The sequence below is a fragment of the Bos mutus genome, chromosome X (genome assembly GCF_027580195.1).
Source record: "Bos mutus isolate GX-2022 chromosome X, NWIPB_WYAK_1.1, whole genome shotgun sequence".
In the NCBI taxonomy this organism is placed as follows: domain Eukaryota; kingdom Metazoa; phylum Chordata; class Mammalia; order Artiodactyla; family Bovidae; genus Bos; species Bos mutus.
Window position 1 is genome coordinate 42,963,056 of NC_091646.1, and position 25,900 is coordinate 42,988,955.

Below are 25,900 nucleotides of genomic sequence, written 5' to 3' on the forward strand. Positions count from 1 at the left end.
TCTTGCTATTCTTTGGAACTCTGCATTCAGATGTTTATATCTTTCCTTTTCTCCTTTGCTTTTCGCTTCTCTTCTTTTCACAGCTATTTGTAAGGCCTCCCCAGACAGAGGTATTAATAGTTCCAGTAAGGAATCTGTACTCCTGAAGATTGTCCACTTCTCTGTCTTTGCCCTCTCACACCAAATTTTCTATTAAAAGTTCCTTTTGAAAAGGTCCAAACATGTTTCTGCTTAACTAAGGTAGAAGGCATTTTCTCCTAATTGTAGAAGATAGATAGGTAATGCTGATACTCTGTTTCAAAGTACAAAGCCATGGCCTTGTTCAGAGATCAGGAAACAATAAGTTTATTGTTCAACATTGGCAGATGGGCCACATCCTACATATATTCTGAAGCCTTCCTGCTCAAATGCTAGGTAAACATTGATCCCAAACTGATGATTAATGACTTGTGGCACCAAGCACCCCCCAACTCTCACTCTCAATATGTTTCTCTCAGCAGATGGTCTATTTCTTGGCCCAGAGAAAATAAAAACCACTAAGTATAAACTCCCCAACTCCCTGGACCCCTCCCTACGTACTTTTCTATATATGTACCTGCCTACCTGCTTGTCTCTTATAGAGAGAACGGGTTTTCCTCCTAACTCAGACCAAACCTCCAGCTGGGTTCTGAATCCCATCCCCTGTCTCCTTATGAATCATACTTCAGTGACTAGCCTTTTAAGTTTAATTTTTTTAATTATTAAAGTATGAAAACACATTTACTGGAGACTTGGAAAATATAGAACAAGGTCACATATAGTTCCACTACATATTACAATTATTTTCTTAAGTAGATAAATTAAGATTTTAGTTGAATTTCAATATTAAGCATTCAAAAATTAACAGAATGAATATACAGAGGTAGAAAGATACAGAAGATCTGAAAAGCACTGTAAACCAATTGAACATAATTAGGATTTATATAATTTTCATATGACAGTAGCATACAAACTCTATTCAAGTTCCCATAGACTGTAAACTAGGAGACACTGGAACATATACCCAGGGACATACAACAAGGTACAAAAATTTCATGGTCTAAAAGGTATTGGAAACTTATAGAGTCTGTTCTCTTATCACTGTGGAATTACGCTAGAAATCAGTATCAAAAGATATTTGAAAATAACTCACATAGTTTCAAGTGCGATGTGACATTCATCAAGAGAAATCTTCAACTTAGCCATCAAAATCCTCAATAAACTTATACTGAAAAAAACACAGAGGATGATTGCAGAGAAGAATGCATTTAAATAAGAAATTAGTATCAAAATGAGACATTAATATGAATGATAAACAAAATCCCATGTATTTGGACATTAAATGTCCACTTTTAAATGATGGGTGTATCTAAGAACCTATAACAAGAAAAATTAGAAAATATTTGTAATAAAATAAAAATGAAAAGAGAATTCACCAGAATTTGTTGCATGCAGCTGAAGCTGCCCAATGCAATTAAATACAACAGAGAGTCTTGAATAAGATATGAAAACAAATAATGGACACTAGCATAAAATTTTGTGAAATTTGAACAAAAACTGTACTTTAGTTTATTCTGTATCACTTGTTAATTTCCTGTTAGGTTTTTTATGGATTAGAAATTTCAAGCTTCATTCAAATTTTTTAAAAGCACTAAGATAATAAGTTTTCTAGACTTTTAGCAGTAATATTATATGCCAAAATACATGGAATTATATCAAAGTTTTGAGTGAATATAAATTAGAAATCTAGCATGCTATTCATACTAAGTCAAACAAGTTGAATGAAAATGTCATAAATTTTTTTAGGTAGGCAGAAATTCATAAATTTTCTAAAATATACTATACATACTATATATATGTGTACAAAAGCTTTTCTACTATGCTTGATAAAGGCTTGAGAAAGAACAACAAAAAAAAGAGGAGGAGAAATAGGAAAACTCAATAAAATGGGAGCACTGAATATGAAATAGAAAACGTGAAGCAAACTACATAAAAGTAAAAGATCATCATATAGTCCAATTGTTTTTAAACATTGCTCATTAGAACCACAACTGGAGCTTTGGAGGAAAAAAAAAAAAAACTCTGATTCAAATTCTAGCTCTGACATTTATAAACACAAGCAAACAATTTGACTACTTAATGTCTCAGTTTCCTCCACCTGTAAAATAGGGATGATAATGGCACCTATCTGTGGGAAGTATCTCACCTGTGAGATATTGAACATGTTCATCACAGAAACTGACACAGAATAAGCATTCGGTAAATTCTTATAGTTGTTTTACTTACTATTATTACAGCCAACTCAATATAGCCAAAAATGAAAATATAATTTCCACTTATACATCTTGTTTCCTATTCCAAATTCCTTAAAATATGGTATATTTTACCATGGTATTACCATCCTCCCAATCCAAATGTAGGGACCCAAGAGTCACCCTAGTCTTTCTTTTCCTCTCCTTCTCTTCCTTTCCTTCCTCCTTTCCCTTTCCCTACCCTTTCTCCTTCTGCTTGTCCCCGACCCTCAATGGTCCTGAGACTTCCCTGGAGGTCTAGTGGTTAAGATTCCATGCTTCCAGTGCAGGTGGCGCAGGTTCAATCCCTGGTCAAGGAATTAAGATCTCACATGCCGTGTGGCCAAAACGTAAAAATTCTTTTTAAAAAGTCACCAAGTCCTGGTGTTCCTGACTCTTGACTGTCACTCACCTCTGCCCTCTCTTGTATATCCTCCTACCTGCTCCTACTTCTTAGGAACTCTATTCTTCATTTCTTGCTCACACTTTGCCAATGACTTCCTGATTGGTCTGCCTCTTCCTGTATCGCCTACTGCCAATCTGCCCTCTACTATGCTTCTAGAGTAATCTGTGCAAATCACAGATCTGATCATTTTACTTCCCTGCTCAAGACCCTTCAGTGAGATTTCATCAGCTACAGCATAAAATCTAAACTCGTGTGTGGTGTATTTACTAGACCCTTCAGCATCTGGTTCTTGCCTAATTGGCCCTTGACAAATCTCCCACCGCTCTTCACCTCTCCCATCTCACCCTCTTACTATATACTCTATCAGTTTTGTGTCATCAGTTTTTTGTTCTTAGAACATCCCCCTTTCTCACATACCCAATTGACAAACTCCTTTAAATCTTAAAGGTTTATTGCAAATACTTCTTCCTGCCATCATGGATCATAAAATCATGTGAAGGAGATAGGCACAAAGCAACAAAATAGATAAATGAGTTAATTTAAAACATGATGAGTCAAAACTAATACAATATTGTAAAGTTTAAAAATAAAATAAAATTAAAAAAAAAACATGATGAGTGACATGAAGAAAATAAAACATGGTGATGAGAAAGAGTAATTGACCAATACAGTAGCTAGAGTAGATTTCTTAAGAGGTAGAGCATGAGCTGACATCTATATGACTTGAAGGAGCCAGGCATGAAAATACCTAAGAGAAGAGCAATACAAGATCCTGAAAGAGAAAACATTTCTGTTTATCAAAATAGCCAGTGAAGACAGAACAAAATAAGTAAGGTAGATCATGTTGAACATAGGCCAAATCTTGGAGGGTCCTTTAGTAAAGAGTTACTTTATTAGTAAAATTATTTTGTACATTTATTTATCATAAAAACTTTAAAAATTGTTTTTAATATATGACAAAAAGACCTCTAGAAGAGAGACAAAAATATGATTTACATTTTTAAAAGATTACTCCAGAGGATGAATCATAAGAGAAAAGTGTGGAAGCAGGGGGATCAGTCCGGAAGTTATTGCAGTGGTCCAGGTGAGAGATGATGGATGGATGGACTAGGGTAATGGCAGTCAAGGTGGAAAAGTGATAGAGTTCATGACATATATTTAACATAGACAAGACTGTCATGTTTTGGAGGGTGAGAGACAGAAATCAAGGTTGGTGAGTTTTCTGCCTTGAGCAAGTAGGTGGATGGTGATGCCTTTTACTTAAGATGGAGACTACTGAGGAAGGAATAAATTTGGGATGAGAGGGTCAGAATCAAGGTATTTACACCTCTCTAGGTGATCTATCCAAATTATTTTAGACTTTGGAATTCCAGTCTATATCACACTTTCAGCCAAGCTTCTCTTCTACATTCAGTGTCAAAACCCATTTATCCACAAGTCTGTACAGTGGGGGAAAGAGAAAGAGGCAAATTGAGAGAGTAGTTTTGAAACATATACATTATCATGTGTAAAATAGATAGCCAGTGGGAATTTGCTGTAAGATGCAGGAAGCTCAAATCCAATGCTCTGCAACAACCTAGAGGGGTGGGATGGGGTGGGAAGTGGGAGGCAGGTTCAAGAGGGAGGGGGCATATGTATATCTATGGCTGATTCATGTTGAAACCAACATATGGCAGAAACCAACACAATATTGTAAAGCAATTATCCTCCAATTAAAAATAAATTTATTAATTTTTTAAAACCCATTGTCTTCAGCACACTATCTTCAGGCCTTCTAAATGCTTCAGAAATGGAATGGCTTCTTTGGTGCTACTTTGTTCACCACTAAGATAGAGTGATTTTGTGTGCTGTATGCTTAGTTGCTCAGTCGTATCTGACTCTTTGTGACCCCATGGACTGTAGCCTGCCAGGCTCCTCTGTCTATGGAATTCTCTAGGCAAGAATACTAGAGTGGGTTGCCATTTCCTTCTCCAGGGGATCTTCCTGACCCAGGGATCGAACCCAGGTCTCCCGCATTGCAGGTGGATTCTTTACCATCTGAGCCACCAGGGAACTTCTATTACTGAACTTTGTGCCTCTTACTGATGTCGTAGATGCAGGTTAAAACCATAAGGGTCAGAGAAGATTCTAGAGCAACCGTCTTCAAGAATGTTTTCAAATTAGATGGGTTCAAGAGGGAGGAGACATATGTATATGGCTGATTCATGTTGATGTTTGGCAGAAACCAACACAATTCTGTAAAGCAATTATCCTTCAATTAAAAAATAAACTTAATTTTAAAAACTAGATGAATTATTCACTTGAATGCCTCAATAATTTCCAATCATTCATGGCATTGCTTATCCATTTTATAGGCCCCTGCTCAGTGCTTCAGTGCATAGTCTCTCAGTCATGTCTGACCCTTTGTGACCCTATGGATTGTAGCCCACCAGGCTCCTCAGTCCATGGTATTCTCCAGACTATTCTTGTCTGGATACTAGAGTGGGTTGTTATGCCCTCCTCCAGGGGATCTTCCCAACCCAGGGATCAAACCCACATCTCTTATGTCTCCTGCATTGACAGGTGTGTTCTTTACCACTAGTCCCACCTAGCAAGCACAGACCCCTGCTCTAGTGCCAAAACTGTTAGTCTGGTGGATCTACAAATTTCAGATTTACAGAGTACAAGTCTGTCTGGACTCCTGACCACTAAGGCTAAAGAACCTCTCTAATACCTTGTGAACTAGAAAGGGTATGGTGCCAAAACTTCTGTCTGCATCCATATTCTTATTAACAAAGCCTTTACACTGCAAAAAAAAAAACAAACCACTGAAGTTGATCCTTCTTCCAAAGCTTTCCTGGATGAAGGAGATGCTGTCCAGGCTTCAAAAGAACTTCTATCAACCTTAAAAGAGTAGCAATGACTTCTGAGTAAGAAGCGAATAGAGAGATACCACATACAATAATAATAATCATATGGATGAGTAGAGACTATGTGCCAGATATTGTACAATGTGCTCCAACTGTTTTATAGCCTCAAAAAATCCCTATAGGATGAGTGTTATTCTCCTTTTAGCATTGAGGAAACTGAGAGGTTTTATAAAATTAAAGTGACTTAGCCAAGGTCACATAGCCACTAGGACTAGAACTCAGATCTACTGATCCTCAAATCCATGCTCTTAACTATTATATTATGCATAAATAGTTACCAACAGAAATGGTTACCATTTCATGAGCACATACTACTGTCAGTCATCATGTTCTAAGTACTTTACATTATCTCAGTACTCACAACAAACATATGAGATAGGGACATTCCACTTTTATACTATTCTTCAAATAGTCCAGACCCTTTAAGATTGGAAAAGACTTTGCTAACACCCCAGTCATCAGACTCCTCACAAAAATGGCACTTAACTGAGAATGTCCATTGACCCAATTCACCTTTCTAGAGGAAGTTTTTCCTGATGCACCTGACCTCAGTCCAACTCCAGGCTACACATCACAGCCCCTGACCTAAGCCCACATGGTTCTCTGACCTAAAATATCTACTGACACAGACTCACATGCCCTAGACCATTTGGGAGTATTCTCTAGACCCAAGCACTGCAGGCTATTTAAATTTAAATTAATTGAAACTAAACAAAAATTTAAATATAGTTCCTTAGTCACACACTCTTAATTACTAATAGTCACTACAATATGGGCTTCACAAGTGGCTCACATGGTAAAGAATCTGTCTGCAATGCAGGAGACCGGGATTGATCTTTGGGTTGGGAAGCTCCTGGAGAAAGGAATGTCTACCCACTCCAGCATTCTTGCCAGGTGAATCGCATGGACAGAGGAGCCTGGTGGGCTAGATTCCATGGGGTCACAAAGAGTTAGACATGACTGAGTGACTAACTCGTTCACTTTCACTACAATATGGTAATAAGCATTTAAATTGGAAGGAGGTGAGTATAACAGCTACTGAGAAAGGAAGAAGATTCTACAAGACTGGATGACTGATTACTTAAGTCACAAGGGAGAACAGGAAGAGGCAGATGAAGAAGGAGAAAGAGGAAGAGAAAAAAGAAGAGGATGAATAAGAGAAAGGGAGGAGGGGAAGGAGAGGAAAGGAAATAACAATCATAACCATGATGACAACAACAATACCAACATAAGCTCCTTAGGAGACAGCCATAGAAAGCGGTTAAGGAGAAACATGCCTGCAAATAAAAAGGAGATGAAAGAAGAGAGGAAAGCCAGGCCAGTACGATGCCAGCAAAGACAAGGGGTCCAAACACTATGAAAAAATCTAGCTGGATGAGAACTTAAAGAAAGCCACTGGAATGGAAACTTGGTAACAGACAGAAAAGGCATTTTAGTTGAGTATTCATCCATAATTCATTCAACAAATATTTGCTGATGGCCTACCATGGACCAGGGACTGTGTCAAGTCCTGGGTAATATACTTATGAATTGAAATGCGTACTTATTCTCTTCATACCATTCATAGTCAGGTAGGGCAGATAGACAATAAACATAAACAAGCAAATAAATGTGTATCAAATCTAATTATTATGAAAGAACAAAATAGTATACAGGGGTAGAGAATAATGGAGGGAATCCACTAAATAGTGTGCTCAAAGAAGGCCTCTCTGAGTTGGTGAGCTGCATTAAGTGAAGAAATCAGATTAAAGAGTGAAAGAGTAAGTGTGTTGTAAGGCAACCAAGGCAAACAGAAATGACTGCTATGTTGAAAAGTTGGCAATGAAAAAAGCACAGCGATAAAACAGTATCTTTGAATGACTGAGGGACTTTTGTTTCACCCGAGAGAGAGATTAGTAGAAGGTAATGAAGAGAGAAAGACTGATTATACTAGAGAAAGAGAAGAAATTTATGCTGTAGAGCCCCACATTTGGAAGAAAGGAAAAATTTAAGCTCAAGTGGAAGGATTAGCCTTATGAAGATGAGGAACACTTCTTTCACTGAGGTAGGAGGGGACATCAACAGGAAACTAAAGATACAGAGAAATTCTGAGTAAGTAAAGAAAGTATAAAATAGATATGGAAATCAAGAAATACCTGGTGTTCCACGATCTACAGCCTTTATCTTCTCACAAGGTACCTGAGAGTGTAGGGGAGTAGGCTTGAGAGTTTGTATCCAAAAATATCTGAAACATCCATTGTGGTGAATATAATAGGAAGACAACAAAGATGAATGCAGTAATGACTGATGGAGCAATAATGGTAGAGAGTAAATAAGGTATGAAGGCAAAAGAGCAGATAGCATTGTTCTGTAGGCCACTGAGTCAACAAAATGCCCATGCCTTTCTTCCTCAACTATCAGCATTTGGATGCTGAGAAAGCAGGCAACAGGGATAATCCAAAGTGTGGACAGGTCTTGTGAGCATGTGGTAAAGTCCAAGTATAGATTCAAGGATATTAGTTGCAATTGGCTAACGTGGAGTAGAGAGGAATTGTATAGTTAGTGACAAAGTGGAGATGCTTACTGACCATCTGCCTAGACAACAGGAAATCAGATTTTTGGGAGACCTGTGCAGTATAGAATTCAGAGAATATATGAAAGGAAGTCAGACATGAATAGACAGAAAAAGCAGAAAAAACTTCTCACAGAGCATCTATTCCTACAGTTCCCAAATATCACCAAAACAATTATCTTTCCAAGCCCAAGGTGTAAAAAGTTATTTCTCATATAACTGATGAGGAAACTGAGGTCTAGAGGGTGTAAATAGAATTTCAAGTTCACAGACCAAAAACTGCGTCAGAAACTGGAACCTGTCACTAAAACATGGAGCTTCATGTGCCTACCAAGTCAGTAGATGTCTTTACACTCCTTTACTATTTTTGCCTACAAAGACCCTGGCCCCTGTGTCCCACCTATCCATTTCTGCCTCTGCTTTGCTGGAAAGGAGGTAAACATGGGTGATTAGGTTTCAGCATGGATGTAAAGACTATTTTCTTCTTGTTTTCTCAGATACTCTGTAGCAACTCTCCCTAGAAAGATAAAATAGGAGAGACACAACTTCATACTTATTACTGTATTAAGCATGAATGTCATGAGAAAGAGCAAGTTTACTGGGATTTCTTAGGCTTCTTTAAAGCATTGAAAACATGTTGACACATCTATGCATCTCATACTCTATCTAGTACTTTGTATAAATACAGGTGTCACCAAGACAAAAGAAAGATAAGATGTAATGGAAATCAGAGGGAACTGACAGAAATTTTATAAGCGATAACAAGATCTGTGAAAAGTACATGATTTACAAGTTGACATTGCCTAAGGATAACACAAGCAGAGCCTGAAGACACATCATTCTATTTGTCTGGTAGCACTACTGCTGCTGTGGGAAGAAGAGTTTCTAAATGCCACCCAAATTATATCTGACTTAGTTTTCTTGAGCAACACCAAAGCTGACTACAGGACAGCACATCCTCTCCCACAAAAAAAAAAAAAAAAAGCCGTCATTTCTGCAACACAAATCCTGGAGGGCTCTTAAATTCCTCAGTTTCTTACTTGTTTATTTGCAAATTGGCTCAAGAAATTTAAAAGAGCTACTTGGTTCAATTAAGTTGGGTGTTTGATGTGATGATACAAGATCAAAGATGCTCTAATACCTTTCAGCCAATGACTGGGATGATGATGGTAATTATAATAATGATGCTATCACTGCTGTTGCTGATGTTCACTAACAGGTAGTGGGTATGTATTACATGCTGTGCACTCGCCCTTCATTTTACCTAAACATATTCAACTGCCTAATTGACATCACTGCTTATATGTCTCATAGGTACCTAAACTTTACCATGTCTAAAATAAAACTTTTAAAGACATAAAGGATTTCATGGAGCTTATAATCTAACAGAGGATGAGATGGTTGGATGGCATCATTGACTCAATGAACATGAGTTTGAGCAAACTCCGGGAGATACAGGTACAGGGAAGTCTGGCGTGCTGCAGTCCATGGGGTCACAAAGAGTCAGACACGCTTGATCGACAGAGCAACAACAACAAATAATCTAATAGGGGGAGACAAATGATAAATAAACAAATCAATATGTAATATCAAACAGTGACTACCATTACAAAGAAAATAAATTACACCAATGGATAATGACTATGTATGAGAAGGTAGGTATAGCTACTTTAGACAAGATGATTAAGATCTTTGAGAAAAGATTACATTTAAACTTGAAACTTGAATAATGAGAATGAGCCAGCCATGAGGAAACCTGAGAGAAAGCATTTCAGGCAGAGGGAACAAAAGTACAAAAGTCCAATTACAGAAAGGAGTTTGATGTGCCTAAGGAAAGAGGCCATTCTAAAGGAGATCAGGCCTGGGTGTTCTTTGGAAGGAATGATGCTAAAGCTGAAACTCCAGCACTTTGGCCACCTCATGCGAAGAGTTGACTCATTGGAAAAGACTTTGATGCTGGGAGGGATTGCGGGCAGGAGGAAAAGGGGAGGACAGAGAATGAGATGGCTGGATGGCATCACCGACTTGATGGACATGAGTTTGAGTGAACTCCAGGAGATGGTGATGGACAGGGAGGCCTGGTGTGCTGCGATTCATGGGATCACAAAGAGTTGGACACGACTGAGTGACTGAACTGAACTGAACTGAAGGAAAGAGGCCAGTATAGGTGTCTGGGGTGAAGATGATGTAGTACAAGATGAAAGGATAGCAGTGGGCAGGGTCTAGATTATGCTGGTGATTATGCTGGTGATTAACTGACAGACCATGGTAAGAAATTTGAGGTTATTTCAAGTGTAATAGGAACTTACTGGATTTTAATTTAACATGGTTGTGGGGAGTGGGATATGATCTGATTTCAACCCTACTGTACAGAAAGAAAGAGGGCCAGAATGGAAGTGTGTATGCCAAATAATAAGTTATTGCAATAGTCGAGGCTGAAGATGACAATGACTTGGAGGAGGGTGTTAAAATGCTAGAATTTGTAAGAAGTGTTCAGATTCTGGATTTATTTTGGAGGCAAAAGAGACAGAACTTAGTGGTTGACCAGATGTGAGAGCTGAGAGAAGAAAGTGTAAAAATGATTTCCCATTTCTGGCTTAAATAATTGAGTAAATGGTATTGCAGTTATCTAAGATGGAAAGATTTGGGCAACATACAGGTTTGAAGGCGGCACAGAAGCAATCAAGAACTCCATTTGGGTTAGCTAAGGTTGAAAAACTAGTGAAACAGCCAAGTAGAGATGTCAAGTAGGCAAGTAAAACATATGAATCAAAAACAATCATACAGAAGAAAGATAAATAAGAAAGACAATAAACAGTTGTCAATTACATTTCCCCCAAATAATTAGTTATTTTTTGTCACCCCTGCTAAAATATAAGCTCTATGAGGGCAGCAATATTTTCAGTCTTATTCTCCTTGTCTTTCCTGTAGCAAACATAATGCCTGAGAAAATAGTAGAAACCCAATAAATATTTGTGGATGGAAGGAAGAAAGGGATGGAAAGAAATTTGTCCTCTGATTAGGTAAGGTTTTAAACAAAAAAAGCATTGGACTTCCCTGATGATCCAGTGGTTGAGAATCCATCTTACATCAGGAAACACAGGTTCAATCCCTGGTCAGGGAACTAAGATCCCACCTGCCTCGGGGGAACTAAGCTCGTGCACCACAACTACTGAGTCCATGTGCTCTGGATCCTGTGCATCACAACTAGAGTCCAGCCACTGCAGTGAAGGATCCCACATGACCCAGCTGAGACCCAACACAGCCAAATACATAGTTTTTAATGGAAAGGTATTGAATAGCTACTCTCTGCTCTTCCTCCAGAAGAAGAACTACTGAGCTGGTTGGTCTGATTTAAAGACACTTTGCAGGATACAGGAAGCTTGGGGCTGGTGCACTGGGATGACCCAAAGGGATGGTATGGGGAGGGAGGTGGGAGGGGGGTTCAGGATGGGGAACATATGTACACCCGTGGCAGATGCATGTTGATGTATGGCAAAACCAATACAATATTGTAAAGTAAAAAAATAATAATAATAATAAAATTGTAAAAATAAACTAGGAAACGAGTTGCCAGTCCAGGTTCGATGCACGATGCTGGATGCTTGGGGCTGGTGCACTGGGACGGCCCAGAGGGATGGTATGGGGAGGGAGGAGGGAGGAGGGTTCGGGATGGGGAACACATGTATACCTGTGGCGGATTCATTTTGATATTTGGCAAAACTAATACAATTATGTAAAGTTTAAAAATAAAATAAAATTAGAAAAAAAAAAAAAGAAAACTAGAAAAAAATAAAGAAATAAACTACTTGAAAAATAAATAAATAAAGACACTTTGCAGGAGGCAGGGGAGGGGTGGTGTACATTTTGAAGAGGTAGAGCTTTCAAAGAGCCCAAAGACTGATTAAAGTCTCTCCCTCTTCTTCTCACACAGCAGGAATAAGGGCCAAAGTTAGCTTCCATATGGGAAAAGGCCAGCTGCCATCTTTCCTTGAACTAACCTTCCCAGATAGAGTTCTTCAGTCAAGCAAATGCAAGTACTTAGGCTCCTTGGTTAGATATTCCAATTTGCATGCATTATTTTGGGGATCAATAAGCACTTAGGTCAGATTTAGTTCCCACTTGTCTTTCTTAGCCTGAGAGCTAAGAATAGTTTTTACATTTTCAAATGTTGAAGATATCAAAGGAATAATAATATTTCAAAGAACATGAAAATCATATGAAATTCAAATTTCAGTGCCCACCAATAAAGTCTAATTAGAACACATCCATGCTCATTCCTTTTGGAGAAGGAAATGGCAACCCACTCCAGTGTTCTTGCCTGGGAAATTCCATGGAGAGAAGCCTGGTGGGCTACAATCCATGGGGTCACAAAGAGTTGGACACAACTTAGCAAGTGAACATGCTCATTCATTTACATGTCGTCTATGGCTATTTCAGTACTACAACAGCAGAGCTGCATAGTTAACAGACACCAGATGGGCTACAAAGCTGAAAAATTTGCCAACTGGCCCTTTATAGAAAAAGTTTATAGACTCCTGTGCTAGTTTATTTTGCCACAAAAAAAATATATATATAAATTACTTGAATGATACATCCATTTCCATGTTACAGAAGATAAAGGTAAGGCTTACAACATCCAGTAGATAGGAGAGCCTGGATTCGAACTCAAACAACGCAATAATAAAACTGTAACAGTGATATTTATTAATTTCAACTACTATTAACTGAATGTTCACCAAGTGCCAGAGTTAGTACAAAGGAGTTTTCATGATTTAATCCTTTAATCATGTAATCTTCATCACAATCCTATATGAAAGATACTACTATTTTGTGGGCCAAAAGTTTGTATTTGTTCTTATAAGATGTTATGATTTGTTCCATAAGATGTTACAGAAAAACCCAAACGAACATTTTGGTCAATGCAATATTATGATCTCTATTTCATAGATAAGGAAACTGAAACTCAGAGAGGATAAGTGGCTTGGCCAAAGTCTCATTTTAAGAGAACCAGGATTCATATCCAACTCTGAAGAAGCTGGATGTTAGGGGCCAATCTAACCACAAAGCATGAAGTTTCCATCAGGTCAAAGTTGACACAGAAAGGCAATGAAGACTATCTCTCTGATCTTCCACATGCTACAGGGTTGCTGTCCAGGTCTGAGCGTGGTGATCGACCATCTAAATGGCTATGTTGGAGATTTGCATCTGGAATTCAGGTGAGAGGCCCAAACTGAAGAGATTAGATTTGAGAGTCATGAGAGCGGAAGAACTCAGCCACAAAGAACGAAAAGAGAAGAGGATCAAGTATGGGAACTTGAAGAAACATCCACATTAAGACAGAGACCTAGAGAAATGAGTGGCTGCAGAAAGTTGAGGGAAATTGAGAGAATGACTCACAGAGGTCAAGCAAGGATAAATTCTCCAGACAGAAGTAATCCACAGGGACAAACATGGCAAAGGATGTCAAGACTATACAAGCACAGACGAATGCCCATGGAGTTCATCAGTAACCTTGTAAAGTGCCAATGCAGGCAAGTGAGTTGAGGAGGTGAAAGGGAGATAAGGAAGCAGAAGAGCAATGTAGACAATTTCCTTAAGAAGCTAGGCTATGTAAAGGAGAATTATAAGGCATTTGCCAGTAGTGGATCCCAGGTCAAAACTTTTTTAAAGATGGGAGAGATATGACCATGTTTTTATACAAGAAGGTAATAGTCTATAGCAAGGAAGAAATAATCCTAAATTCTACACAATTCTAAATCACTAAATCCAAATCTAGCTGAAAACTAATTCCATACCTTTCCTGTGGTGTAAATTGTACAATGTGGTGACTATTACTTTCCTCAATGTGCTGAGGTCTTTCTCACTTTTAGTCACAACTATTTCAGGTAACTCTGGTTTCTGGAAGCCTGACTGACTGCCATGCCATGTAAATGTGGTGCTGCCCACTTGCCTTGAGGTCAGTCTTCTATCAACTGAGGGATTTTTGGTTTCTTTCTTTTTTTTTAATTTTTAAAAAACTGAATCTACTGCAGACAATAACTACTGAAGAATGGGTGATGACAAAAGTAGCCCCAAAATTTCAATACTAAGATTATAGGCATCGCTAAGTAAAAGAAAAGTTCCCTGTTTAGTAGTATCAGTAGTAGTGTTAGTTGATCAATAGTGTCTGACTCTCTGCAACCCAGATGGACTGTAGCACACTAGGCTCCTCTGTCTATGGGATTCTCCAGGCAAGAATACTGGAGTGGATTGCCATTCCCTTTTCCAGAGGAGCTTCCTGACCCAGGGATTGAACCCAGGTCTCCTGCATTGCAGGCAGATTCTTTATCATCTGAGCTATAGGGATTATACAGTATAATTACTGTATAATCCATGTATTATTTGTTTAGCAATGACTTGGAAAAATCAAGTGATATGAAAACTTAATAATGACTTGGAAAAAAGCAAGTAATGACTTGGAAAAAGTAAGTGATATGAAAACTTAGAATAGAGAAGTAACAAGGAAAAAAGACAGAAAAAATAAAAAGAAACAGACCAAAGTTACAAAGATGAAAAGAAAAAAAGAAGGAAAAAGTGAGTCAAAGAAGGGCGGTGTACCTATGCAGCAAGAGCAGTGTAGTGCAGGATGGGTGGTGCACTGTGTAGTGATATTAACATATGCTTATGTACCTTCTTCCTGTGCTCATGTGCAGGAGTTGCTCTAGAGTATTTCCCTAGGAGTCAAATTCCTAGATCAAAGAGTATATGGAAGTTCTACTTTAACTTCACCCCATGTTTCAGCTTTAGTAACCATAAGTTTTATTTATAGATCTGTGAGTCTGTTTCCATTCTGTAAAAATGTTCATTTGTGTAATTTTTATTAGATTCCACCTATAAGTCAAATTATACAATATTTGTCTCTCTGACTTACTTCATTTAGTATGGTAAGCTCTAGACCATTCATGTTGCTGCAAATGACATTATTTCAGTTTTTTCTATGGCTGATTAATATTCCATTGTATATTACCACATCTTCTTTACCCATAAATCTGTCAATGGACATTTAGGTTGCTTCCATGTCTTAGCTGTTTTAATAGTGCTACAGTGATCATCGGGACACATGTATCTTTTTCATGTATGGTTTTCTCCAGATATATACCCTGGAGTGAGATTGCTGTATCATATGGTAACTCTATATTTAGTTTTTAAAGGAATCTCAACACTGTTCTCCATAATGGTTGTATCAGTTTACATTTCCACCAACCGTGTAAGAGGGTTCCCTTTTCTCCACACCCTCTCCAGCATTTATTGTTTGTAGATTATTTTTATGATGACCATTCTATTTGAGGTGATATCTCATTACAGTTTTGACTTGTATTTCTCTGATAATTAGTGACATTGAGAATCTCGGCCATCTGTCTGTCTTCTTTGGGAGAAATGTCTATTTAGATCTTCCCATTTTTTGATTGGGTTCTTTGGGTTTTTTGATATTCAGCTGCATGAGCTCCCTTTTCAGTTTTTAGTCTATTTTCTTTTTATTGAAGTATATTCGACATACAATATTTTATTAGTTTCATGGGTACAAAATAGTATTTTGGCATTTATGTACACTGCAAAATGAACACCACGATAAGTATACCATATGTCACCATACAAAGTTAATACAATATTATTGACTGTAATCCCCATGTTGTACATTACATCCCTATGGTTTATCTACTTTATAACTAGAAGTTTATACCTCTTGATTTACTTCATCCATTTTGCCCCACCAATCTCCCTTCCCTCTGGCAATGAACAATCTCTTCTCTCTATCAAGTGAGTCTGGATTTTATTTGTTCAGTTGTTTTGTTTCTTAGATTCTACATATAAGTGAAATCATGTCTTTCTCCATCTGACTTATTTCACTTAAAATAATACCCTCATGGTCCATCCATGCTATTGCAAAAGGCAAGATTTAATTCTTTTTAATGGATGAGTAGTGTTCCATTAGGGCTTCGCTGGTGGCTCAATGGTAAAGAATCTGCCTGCCAACATACAAAATGCAGGTTTGATCCCTGAATCAGGAAGATCCCCTGGAGAAGGGAATGTCTACCCACCCCAGTTTTCTTGCCTGGAGAATTCCATGGACAGAGGAGCCTGGTGGGCTATGGTCCAAGGGGTCACAAAAAGTCAGACACGACTGAGACAAAGAGTAGGACACAACTGAGCAATTAACACTTTCACTTTTCATAGGATTTGTACAGATTCCCTGTATCAGGTTACAGAAGTTTCTTTTTGTTTCTAGCTTGCAAAGCTTTTGTTTTTTTTTAAAATCAATGGATTTTTGGATTTTGCCTGATGCTTTTTCACATTTATTGAGATCATCATATATTATTTTCTGTTAATGCAGTAAATTATATTAATTGATTTTCTAATGTTAAATTGACCTCGTATTTCTAGGATAACTCTTGCTTAGCTCTGAAGTATTATTTTTCTTCTACTTTGTTGGATATAAGTTTGTGATATTTTAAAAAGTTTACATCTGTGTTCATGAGTCAATTTGTCCTGTAATTGTACTTTCTTTAATCATCCTTATCAAATTTTGTTATTGAGGTTTGTACTGGCTCCATAGGGAAGAGAAATGAGGTGTTGTCCTTGTTTTACTTTCTCTAGAATAATTTGTATAAAATTTAATTTACCTCTTCATTAAGTGTTTGGCTACACACTAGATAATCTAAGCCTGATGTTTTCATTATGGGGCAATTTTAAGGTACTGATATTATTTCTTTAATAGTCATAGGATTAGTTAGTTAGCATTCACCATCACATTGAGGGTGTGTTCTTTAGATTCCTTGCTTTATGCAGGGATTTCCTGTAACAACCATCTGTTTGGTCTCAGAGTTTCATCTCCCACTCCCCACTTCTAATGCAACTTTTAAGGGGGTCCCCCAGGGTCTCTAGACATCAAGAGAAGCCCTGAGGGGAAAAACTAGTTTACAGACTACTTTACCTCTTGGGGTTCCTCCTGTTTTCAACTACTTTTTGGCCTCTGTAGAATCCCTCTTTTTATGCCAATTCAACAAAGTCTGCCTTATGCTGGAAGTGGAGGTTTCTGCAGATTTCTCAAAGACTAGAAACATACATTCTGTGAAATCTCAAAGTAGGGCTTTATTATAGAGTTTCCTAAATTTATTTGACCACAGAAACCTTTTCTCTCAGAGAACCTTGAGGAATAAATGCCCCATAGATCACAACTTAGGAAACCCTGTGATCAATGATACGTAAGTCCTCTTCCACCTCTATCATGCTATATTTCTGTTCTTTTGTACCCTTTGAGAAAAATCACAGGCTTACATGAGAGTAAATTTATTCAGTTATTCACTTTGAGGTAGTTGAGTTAATGTTATTCAAGACAGTTCTGAAGTTTTAAGCACCCAGGGGGGCCAAAACTCCTACAAGAGACATTCTTAAGCCTCTGACAGAAAACACACCAGGCAAATGGAAGCAACCATTTTTATACAGAGGTAATTCTTAAAATCAAATGTTCAAACTTCTGACTAAACATGGTTAACAAAACATATTTATCTCCATTTTCTCCTGAATCCCCACTAAAATGACAATAAATGAAAAGATATAAACCCATAAGTGCAAATAGAATGGGAGGGGAAAAAACAGCAAACAAGAGAAGTAACTACCTTAGAAAAATGGAAAGCCAATGGCTAAGTAGTAGCTGACTTAGCAGGTCAGGTAAAGTTGGAATATAAACCTGCAGTAAGAGTAGTCATCAAGAAGCAAGTGTATCTAGGCCTTAAAATTCTGGAAAGCCTCAAGAATTAGAGATATAAGACACTATTGAAACAAGGGGTATAGAATGGGACTGATAACACCCAGATCAATCTCTACTCCACCCAGATCAATATCTAGTAAGATTAAACCAGACAGGATCTGAATGTAGGGACACCAGGAACAGCCAAAGACACAAATGAAGGATCTTATTGAAGTGAAAGGCATTCAATGAATGTCCATATGCTAAATAGTAAAACCCTCAGCTCTTTTCCTTCATGCATCTCCCACAATGGACATGATCGTATTGCTCAGGCAGGAAGTTGAAGAGTACCTCAAAAGCGGTACTGAACAGCCCATGAGAAAAGGTCTACATATATTAATAGGGGATCCCCAATTAAAAAGTTGTGTCCTCACATAATTATCCATTGGGATTTTTACTAGTTGCTAAGTCCTGCCCATAGATACATTTACATTCATGTCCTTTCATATTTAATAATGTTTCATGCTTAAACATAAAAGGACAGCCAGGAATCACCAAACATTGTAAGAAAACCACTAACAGAAAAGAGTTTTAAAAAAAGGCAACAGACACAATACTGGGAGTAGAACACAAGGACTATGATTAATATCCCCAGAGAGATAAAAGATATTACATCCATGAAACAAGAACAGTATGCTACAAAAAGAAATAACCAGAGAATAAGAAGAGCTCTTAGAAATTAAATTAAAAATATGAAATAAAATATACAAGAGAGGATTTTAAAGGTAAAATGGAGGAAATCTCTCAAAAAGTATAAAAAAATGATGGAGCTATAAAATATGAAGCATAACAAGACTGACAATAAGAAAAAGTGAATAAAAGGCATATGAGAACTCTATGAAAAACTGAAGTTATTTCAAAGTAAAATGTCTTAAAACTAGTTATTTTTCTTAAATGCCTCAAAAGCTCTCCATCATCTATAACTGTGTTGTCCAATACGGTAGCCACTAGGTCATGTGGCTATTTAGCCATTCAAATGTGACTAGTCTAAAGCAAAATATGCTGCAAGTGTAAAATACACAATGGATTTTTCAACACATAATAAGAGAAACAAGAATATAAAATATATCACTTTTATATTAACTTCATGTTACAATGGTAATATTTTAGAGATATTGAGTTAAATATAATATATTATTAAAATTGAAAAAAATGGACTCCCTTGGCAGTCCAGTGGTTGGGATTCTGTGCTTCCACTGCAGGGGGAACAGGTTCCATCCCTGGTTAGAGAACTAAGGTCCCACATGGTACAACCAAATTAAAAAAAGAAAAAACTAAGTGTTCACATAATGAGCTCTGCCAGTGCTGACCTGAAGCTGCCACTACTCATAGAAACCCATCCACACATAACTAGTCATCATCAGTCAGTAGCAAGTTTCCAATTAGGGGTTGGGATTGAGCCAGAGCACAGCTATGCTGTCCTGGGCACATGCTATCCTTGGCTACATTCTCTATGTCTCATTTTCATATTGCTTCCTCTGATGTATTTTCATACATGAACAAAAACCTTTACAATATATATTGAAAAGGCCCAACTTTTGGGTACTGTGTTCATGGGGAGCAAGCTTTCCCCATGCTCTTCTCACCTCAACCCAGCTCTACTTCTGACAGTATGGAGTCCAGTGGCTTACAGTGAATGGAATGGGGATCTGACCTCATTTTGTACATCATCAGAGGAAGACTTCTTAGTAGATTCAAATTCTGAAGATGAGTACACCAGGCTAAAAGGCCAACAACCCAACACACAAAAAAATGGTCAAAGAATGAAACAGTTCACAAAAAAATACATTATATGACTCTTAAACATGAAAATATGTGCAACCACATGAGTAATAAAATGATTGCAAAACAAAACAACTCAAATATACTTTTTAATCTATCAGATTGGCAAAAATAAAATATCTGATAACTTGCTATAGGGAAAGGTATGAGTATAATTGCTACACTTCTGTGGAGGGCAATTTGACAACATATATAACAAATTTATTACAAATGCATTTACCCTTTGATCAGCTATTCCATTTTAAGTAATTTATCCTACAGATATTTACAAACACAAGATGGCAAAGGATTAGAAAAATGCAATTCCACCAGTAGGGATTTAGTCAGGAAAAGAAGTAGGACATACTAATAGAATATTATACAGCTGTTAAAAAAAATGGTGAAGTCCTCTCTATATTTACATGGAAATATTTCCAAGATATCCTGTTAAGTGAAAAAATTAAGTGCAGAATAATGTGTATACTATACTACTATCTGTGTAAAAAAGGTATAGATAATCATATATTTATATTTGTTTTATATAATTTATATTTTGTATATGCAAAAAAAAAGTATAGAATGATACTTAAGAAACTAATAACAGTATATTGTAATATCCTTATAAAAATTCTTTCCCTTCCACTCAGGAACTCATGCTTTCCTATTAAATCCAGTCTCTTCCTAATTATCTTCATCCACCTACCTTTCAGAGAAAGTCAGTTACTCCATCACTCTACGACCCCTCTAACCACCTGCCTTCCCCTTCAGCATCCTATTCATCTCCCAAGCTTGTGTTAATAAACTATTTTGAGTTTACAAAAATATATTTATTTTTTCAGATCGGATCAGTCGCTCAGTCGTATCCAACACTTTGCGACCCCATGAATCGCAGCATGCCAGGCCTCCCTGTCCATCACCAACTCCCGGAGTTCACTCAGACTCACGTCCATCGAGTCAGTGATGCCATCCAGCCATCTCATCCTCTGTCGTCCCCTTCTCCTCCTGCCCCCAATCCCTCCCAGCATCACAGTCTTTTCCAATGAGTCAACTCTTCGAATGAGGTGGCCAAAGTACTGGAGTTTCAGCTTTAGCATCATTCCTTCCAAAGAAATCCCAGAGCTGATCTCCTTCAGAATGGACTGGTTGGATCTCCTTGCAGTCCAAGGGACTCTCAAGAGTCTTCTCCAACACCACAGTTCAAAAGCATCAATTCTGTGGTGGATTAATTTTGATATTTGGCAAAACTAATACAATTATGTAAAGTTTAAAAATAAAATAAAATAGAAAAAAATAAAATAAAATAGAAAAAAAAAAGGCATCAATTCTTCAGCACTCAGCCTTCTTCACAGTCCAACTCTCACATCCATACATAACCACAGGAAAAACCATAGCCTTGACTAGAGGAACCTTTGTTGACAAAGTAATGTCTCTGCTTTTGAATATGCTATCTAGGTTGGTCATAACTTTCCTTCCAAGGAGTAAGTGTCTTTTAATTTCATGGCTGCAATCACCATCTGCAGTGATTTTGGAGCCCAGAAAAATAAAGTCTGACACTGTTTACACTGTTTCCCCATCTATTTCCCATGAAATGATGTGACCGGATGCCGTGATCTTCGTTTTCTGAATGTTGGGCCTTAAGCCAACTTTTTCACTCTCCACTTTCACTTTCATCAAGAGGCTTTTGAGTTCCTCTTTACTTTCTGCCATAAGGGTGGTGTCATCTGCATATCTGAGGTTATTGATATTTCTCCTGGAAATCTTGATTCCAGCTTGTGTTTCTTCCAGTCCAGCATTTCCCATGATGTACTCTGCATAGAAGTTAAATAAACAGGGTGACAATATACAGCCTTGACGTACTCCTTTTCCTATTTGGAACCAGTCTGTTGTTCCATGGCCAGTTCTAATTGTTGCTTCCTGACCTGCATACAAATTTCTCAAGAGGCAGATCAGGTGGTCTGGTATTCCCATTTCTTTCAGAATTTTCCATAGTTTATTGTGATCCACACAGTCAAAGGCTTTGGCATAGTCAATAAAGCAGAAATAGATGTTTTTCTGGAACTCTCTTGCTTTTTCCATGATCCAGCGGATGTTGGCAATTTGATCCCTGGTTCCGCTGTCTTTTCTAAAACCAGCTTGAACATCAGGAAGTTCACGGTTCACATATTGCTGAAGCCTGGCTTGGAGAATTTTGAGCATGACTTTAGTAGCGTGTGAGATGAGTGCAATTGTGCGGTAGTTTGAGCATTCTTTGGCACTGCCTTTCTTTGGGAAAGATTTAATTTTTGCTCAATGTATATTTTGAGTCCCATTTTGAGTCTGCCAGCCTAGGCAAAGTGGGAATCTAACACATTGGAATATGTTTACTTCTTTCTCAGCAAAGGCTATCAAATGCTGCAGTGATTGTTTGTTTGTTTGTTTGTTTTGAAAGGGGGTGAAGAATAAAGATTATTTATTAAAAAAAACTGGAGCTCTGAAGGAGAAAAATATCTGCTAACAAACATGAAAACATACAAGTTCACAGACTTTCAATCATTCTCAGCACCTCCTATACATCCATCATGAGCCACGTTTCTTTTTCTTTTTTTTTTTAAATCTCTGGGGACAAACGGCTGTCACCATATTTCCTCTGCAAGTTAGCTACCTCTCCAACCTCTGTCATCCAGAAACACAAATCTCATATATGGTACACATATTAAATTGCTAGGCAACCAAAACTTTTACCTCCCCCTCTGCGACCTGGCTTAGCCATTTCTACCTTTAAGACTTTGTATTTTCACATCAAATGTGATATGTGAACCACTGTTCTTAGCAAAGCATCACAATAGTTTGGCTAGTGCCCATCTAGGAATGTGCTTCCCAATCCTGAACTTGATAACATCTCACAGTATCTCCCATATCTCAAGATGATCTTACAAGTCTCAAGAGAAAATCTACCCTAAATTTTTGGAGAATTATAGCATCCTTGGGGCAACTGGACACGTGGTAAAAACTTCAACTAAAATATCAGTTTGCAGGCTCAAAAAAAAAGCACCACAGCTACCAAAATATTGGGAAGCACATTGCTTATTCTTTCATTGTGTGTGCTCAGTTGCTCAGTCATGTCCAACTCTTTGTGACCCTGCCAGGCTCATCTGTCCAAGGAATTTTCCAACCAAGAATACTGGAGTGGGTTGCCATTTCCTCCTCCAGGGTATCTTCCCGACCCATGGATCAAACTCCATCTCCTGCATTGGCAGGTGGATCTTTACAATTGAGTCATAAGAGAAGCCCAAATATTATTTCATTAGGACTTTGCCAACAAAGTCCATCTAATCAAAGCTATGGTTTTTCCAGTAGTCATGTATGGATGTGAGAGCTGGACTGTAAAGAAACTCAAGCGTCAAAGAATTGATAGTTTTGAACAGTGGTGTTGGAGAAGACTCTTGAGAGTCCCTTGGACTGCAGGGAGATGAAACCAGTCAATCCTAAAGGAAATCAGTCCTGAATGTTCATTGGAAGGATTCATGCTGAAGCAGAAGCTCTAATACTTTGGCCACTTGATGCGAAGAACAGACTCATTGGAAAAGACCCTGATGCTGGGAAAGATTGAAGCCAGGAAGAGAAGGGGACGACAGAGGATGAGATGGTTGGATGGCATCACTGACTTGATGGACATGAGTTTGAGTAAGGTCTGGGAGTTGGTGATGGACAGGGAAGCCTGGTGTGCTGCAGTCCATAGGGTCACAAAGAGTCAGACACGACTGAGTGACTGAACTGACTGAAGAATACATATATTAGGCTCTTGCTGTCTAGCAAGTACACTGCCAAGTGCAGAATACACAAAATCAAATGCAGTCCTTGCCCTCAAGGAGATTAAAGCCTGGCAAAAGGAGATAAATATGTAAACAGATGAATACAATAGAGTGCAATGATGGCTGTATGCACAGGGTACAGTGGGGACTGAGGAAGCAGGAGGTGACCTTTAAGGAATAAATAGGTATTAACCAACCAGAGGTACAGTGAGGAGACATGAGTAGTAGGGTATATTTCAAGTAGAGAGAACAACACAAGCAAGGGCACAGAAACATGAAACAGCCTGACACATCCAAGGGAGAAGAATCAAGTCTATATGGCTAAGGAAGAAGCTTTAACAAATGAAGCATGAAATGTTATTAGGAAGCATGGTAGACTGTCTTAGTACTGGCTCTGAATTTGTCCACAGATCTGAGATGCACACTCCTCTGTAATTTTCCCACTCCTATCATCAAAAGGTAGACAATTTCTCCCTGCCTTTGATTCTGGGCTCAGCCACATAACTTCTTTTAGGCAATGTGACAATATCAGTTGTGAGACTTGAAAAGTGCTGGTGTATTGAGGCTGCCCTTTTTTTGCTGTTAGTGATCCTGTAACTACCACCATGTGAACAAGGAGTGGAACAGATATCCATGAATATTCTAAGTTAACCAGAAAATGCAACTCAGAAAACCCATTTTGTTATGATTATAGGTAATTGAAAATGGGTTCTTTATATAAGCAAGCTGTATTTCATGTAAGTAAACTGGTAAGCCCTGCTTGTTTCAGGAAAAGTCACCTCCCCATGGAAACAAGCAGCATGGCTTTGTGATTAAAGATGCAGGCTCCAGAATCTGACTGACCTGGCCTCCTACCTTGACTCATCACTTATACAGTGTGTGAATTGGGACAAGTTATCAAATTTCCCTAAGCCATGGTTTCCTCATCTGTCTAATGGACATAATAATGATATGTCCTGGGTTGTTTGAGAGCTAAATGAGTTTTGTCATTATTTAGCTTTCTCCCTCTGAGACACCACAAGCAGCATTTACTATAAGCAAGGAATTCAGCTGTAACTCTTTTGGCTCAAATTTCACATTTCTCTAAACAGCTTTAATAAAGGAGACTAGTGCCCCACTCAACACACAAGCGTTATGAACAAATCGCTGGGTAGTTAAAGACCCAGTGGCAATAGGAAGTCACCAGACAAGCTAGGTAAGGGACTGAGGGACACTTGCACCGTTTCTTCTTCCATTTAGCCACCTGGTCTCCCTGAAGTGAGAGAAGGAGAATGACTATTCAATTCCTCCAAGGCATTCAACTGCTTAAAGGAATCTATTACCAGAGTGTGTCACCTCAACTGAAATATTCCCAGCAGCATTTACAAATGTCATACTCATCTCCTTCCACTGAGAGCAAATTCAATCCCTGGGCTTAAATTTGACATCAACTTCTAGAATCTCTTTCTCTTTTCCCTACTGCCATGTCTTACCAAATCTGCTTTACTGTCATGCAGAGCACCTCTTCGATCTTCCCAAGGATTGATTTCCCTTCAAACAACTCTGAAGAACTTTCTGCTTTGATGCAGTTCACTGGAGGAATGCCTTCAAGACATTCTAAGCAGCCAAGATCTCATCATCAAAACGGCCATATAATATTGCAAAACTGTCATACCACATCTCAGGAACAGTACTTCTTAATCAGTCAAGAAGACTAACAGGTTTCTACAATCTAGTGAAAATGATTAACATGTCTATAACTTCTCAAAAATTCCAAAATTCCTTACTAATTTTATCCCAACAAAGATGAAAAAGGGCAGCATAGATTGTACACTGCATAACTTTTATAGCCTAGAGGTCAACCGTCCCATAAGCACCATGAGTGAGGTGAAAGTGATTTATAAAATATGTGTGACCAACAGGCTTCTTGCCTCCAGTTGCAAAGCTCCAAGACTCCACCTGCCTCCTGTTTCCCGATCAGCTGAATTATGATCCTTCATGGCCAAGGTTCCAAGCTACCACTGTCTCTGGTAACACTCAATCAATCCACCAGTTATGCTTCTTCTTCCAAGACTAAAGTTTAATTGGCTTCAATATTCCTTCTCGCTTTTTACTAAACCTCAGTGGAGCCATCCTAAAGAACCTCATTAAGTTAATTGGCAAAAAAGAAAGCATTACATTGGCTTCAGAGAAGTGCTCAAGGACAAGCATTCAGCAGTGATCCAATTCCCCCAGACCACCTATCAGAATCTGACCAAGTAAGCAGTTATAGCTAGAAAGCCATGTGGGTAGATCAGATGACTTCAAGAATGGATAAGATGGCTAAATACTTTTCATCCCTAGGAGAGGCAAAGGGATGACCAAAAGAAGAGGACTGATTTCTCCACTGGTGCACGTGTGAAAA

General features: G+C 38.1%; 1 long non-coding RNA gene across 1 annotated transcript in view; it reads right to left on the bottom strand.

Annotated features, from left to right (window-relative positions):
• Positions 1-1,168: 1,168 nt before the first annotated feature.
• Positions 1,169-25,900, bottom strand: part of LOC138986324 (uncharacterized) — a 71,902-nt gene continuing 47,170 nt past the window's right edge. The window contains exon 4 of the long non-coding RNA XR_011463158.1: positions 1,169-1,246. This is a non-coding gene — a long non-coding RNA (uncharacterized lncRNA). The remainder of the gene's footprint in view (positions 1,247-25,900) is intronic.